A 3704-nucleotide genomic window follows, 5' to 3' on the forward strand; every position below is an offset into this window, starting at 1 on the left:
TTGTTTAAGTTTGGTTTGATTTGCTTTTAAATTTTTAAGAAAATGATATCATTTCTCAGAGATTTAAAAGCAAATCAAATCAAACTCATACAAATATCAATTAATTTAATTGGTATATAAATATATATATATTTCTAATTTTCTAATCTAATCTAATATATAGAAATGGGAGTAGGGTGGACGAACACAGCTCTGGTTTGTTGTACTAAATGCAATGTGATGTGTACAGTGTATTTGACTCATTTCATTAAATGACTACATGGTTATTACTTATTTGTCTATTATACCCTTGACCAATACCACTTAATTTGAGTGGTAATTTTATTTTTAGGGGTAAATTAATAATTGAATTCCTTAATTCTCTTCCCTTCTAATACGTGAATTCCACCAGCAATTCATACTATTTCTCTCCACACCAATAGTACAATCCAGAAACTCCTATAATCATCTTCTTCCTTTTCATGTTCCTCTCAAACTCAGAGACCTTGAATTCGCCTTTCTTTCAGATTTCTCCATTTCATTCCAAGTCGTCTATGCTGATTTCATCGTTTCTCAATAGTGAGTTTTCTGCATTTGTTTAAGGCACCCGGTTATTGATGATGGCACTTTAGTGAAAAACTATTAATTTTTTTTGTGTTCTTTTAAATAGTTTTTTATTGGGTGTATACATGCATGTTGGTGATAGTATCAATTTGTACATAGCCTAGGTTTGAAATAGATACCAAATTCAGTTTTTTGGGTAATCAATATTAGTTCTTCTTGCCTCTCCAATAATGAAAATTGCAACAAATTATACACTTAATTTGGTGTTCAGATAAATTTATGTATTTATTGTCTCCTTAACTGTAGTAAGCTAATTGATTTTAAAGATCCTGAAATCTGTGAAGCAAATATATAATGAATTGTACACGTGTCTTTAAAGTTCATGAGATGGTGGTTACGTAGAAGTTCAGTTTTCAGAGCTTATTTTCCCGTGTAAACTTCGACGGATCTCTGTGTTCATGTCCATGTAAATGTAAGGTATCAATGGCCACATTATAGTTTACTTCCTATATATATGGTGTCTCAATCGTATTTTCGTGGTAGTGGAGATTACTGTGAAATATGTGATTTCGTGATATTGCAGATATATATGAGAGAACACAAGCATGGGCATGTGCTATTAGGTGGAGCTTAAGGAGATCTTATAAGTGACTTAGCCATGGTACCTCAAACATAGTAAGGTCCGTTGCTACTACTGCTACTTTAGAAGGAGTCATGTGTTCTGAATTTGTTTAGTAAATTGTATAGTGCACAAATTGATAAACTGCTTGAGCTACTATTACAAATATTGTTGGAATGACATTACGATTTCTTTTTGGTTCATTTGAATTTCAAATGTCTCCTTTACCAGGAATGATGGAATCACTGTTCTGTTCACAGAACCAATGATTAGAAATTCTTTTACTTAATATAAGATATTTTGATGTTATTGACACTAGATCAAGTTGGAAATCAGTATTAGCAAATTAGTGATATGCTTTCTATGTTCTGCAGTTAATTGTCATCGAACTTGGCATTAGTAATCTTGGCATTTAGACTTTCAACACGGAAAATCTGACAAACAAGCACTTTTGCCTAAGTAAAAGTATTCGTTAGTTCTGTTGCATTCGCGTTACTCTTTTCTACTTTACGTGTGTGTGGGGGGTATTTGAACTAATTTGGCTGATTTTAAACTTTCAAATTTCGTCTACTCTGGTCTCAATGTTACATCTTGCAAGTTCTACTGTAGTTTAGAAATTGACCTGTAGAATTTGTTGACTTTTCCTACCCTATCGTCATTCATGAAAACTAACAATATATGTAGAATGTGTTGATTTCTCCTACAGTATCATCATTCATGTAAATGCTTTACGGTTCTTGCTCTGGTGATTCCTCTTTGTTCCTTCAAAAGGAGGGGATGACAGGAAGGGGTTTGGAAGTCTCTTATGTGACATAACTCTAAGCCCTATTGCAGTTTGGATGCCTCCTTTCTAGAAGTCAATAATCTTAATCTCCCGTGAGGGTATGTAAAATCATACTACGAATTGGCACATCTTTGGTGAAATAAATATTATCAAATTAACTCTACCTACAATTTTGCTTGAATTGATACCTAAGAATCTAAGATGCATCACCGCGCCTTTTCTTTTTCCATTCTTTTGTTTGCATGTTTACCTAACACATGATGATTACTGGTCAATCGAATAAGGCTTGAGGCAATCGGCTGCATCCAAGAAGAATCAACACCATGATCAGAAGGAGAACTTGTGTAAAGAAATGATATAGTTGCATACGTTTGAAATATAAATCTGATTTTATTTCCAAACTCCAATTAGAAACAAACTGGAAGCTTGTAAAGTATATAATTCCATGAAGAAGGATTTTGGATGAGAAGGGCTATTAGCCAATTGCAAAATGAAAATACTTGTGGAGATAACATGCTTCCTTAAGAAAATGCTAATAGCCAGTCCCTAATGCGTACATCGTTAAAACAGCTAGGCACGAAAATACTGTATGTTGCGATTCCTACATCCTTCTATTAGGTATAGGAGTTTCAAGTTTTGTTTTCTCTCACTATTATGTTAAGAATATCTTGGGTTCACTGGTTCAGAAATGAAGGCATGCACAATCGAGTGAAGTTTTATTGTGTGTGTGAAGTGTATTCAACCTTAACTCTTAATACTCCCTCATTTATCATGTCCCTTGGCAGTCCTTTCATTTTAAGTAATAACATCTCTAATATGTCTTTAAATCATTAAATAGGGGACTGCGAGGGAACTTAGTTGAACCATTTTCTCCTGATGTCTCGGTGCACAGACCTCTTGTGCTTGTAAGGTCTAATCTCTTGGTTTTAATTAGTGGTTGGCTCTTCGAATGAGTCGATCCTTCCTCTTTTCTTTGATTTTCATGGTCTTCACTCTTTATTCTGCATTTTTCAGGTATAAAATTTCTCACTGCATCATTCCGTGATAATGCTGCACGTAAACAAAAAGAAGAAACAATTATTTGGAATATTATCACTTGTGCATAACATAGATACAGGTATTTCAATTTGTCAATATGCATGCATGTCCTTGGTATGTTGAGAGCTTTAGTTTTTGCAGGACTCAAAATTGTGTACAGATGCTAGCATGATTTTACATCCTCTGTTAGACGTTAGATGTTAACAATAATTCCATGGACTTCAGAATCCTTTTTCAAGGCCGCAAGGAATTTCACTTTGAATTATTTTATTTTCAAGCTCTTTTGCGAAATTATTTCTTGGTAGAAGGGAATTCAGATTCTTCTAAAGTGTTTTTTCATATGTTAAAGAGAAGCAAGAACATGTGGAGTGCATTTTCCGAGCAAGATGCATAAGAATGGACTATCATTAGTTGATAGACACACCCATTAATGAGTACTTGTGTGCGTGTGAATGATTGACCTTGTGCTTGAATAAGAAATTTATGAAAACCTTTCTTTGTTAAGTTTTATGTATTTGTAGATTGATGACTCATGTTGCATAGATGATGCATTCAGGGAAAGACAGAAACAATGTGTCATGCCCAAGTTCATCTTATCTATTGTACTGTTTCTCAAGCCTTTCTGTAAAATTTAGAATATGATATTGGGTGGACTTTGTGTTCTTAAGGAATTATTGCATCTTTAAGCAACCTTGGCCGGAAGGATATGAAATATTAAAC

General features: G+C 33.8%; 1 long non-coding RNA gene across 1 annotated transcript; it reads left to right on the forward strand.

The window, feature by feature from the left end:
* The first annotated feature begins 383 nt into the window (after positions 1–383).
* On the forward strand, positions 384–3704 carry LOC132611486 (uncharacterized). Its single transcript, XR_009571694.1, has 4 exons — positions 384–558; positions 1127–1223; positions 2785–2851; positions 2961–3704. It is a non-coding gene; the product is annotated as an uncharacterized LOC132611486 (long non-coding RNA).

The sequence above is a fragment of the Lycium barbarum genome, chromosome 9, assembly GCF_019175385.1.
Source record: "Lycium barbarum isolate Lr01 chromosome 9, ASM1917538v2, whole genome shotgun sequence".
In the NCBI taxonomy this organism is placed as follows: domain Eukaryota; kingdom Viridiplantae; phylum Streptophyta; class Magnoliopsida; order Solanales; family Solanaceae; genus Lycium; species Lycium barbarum.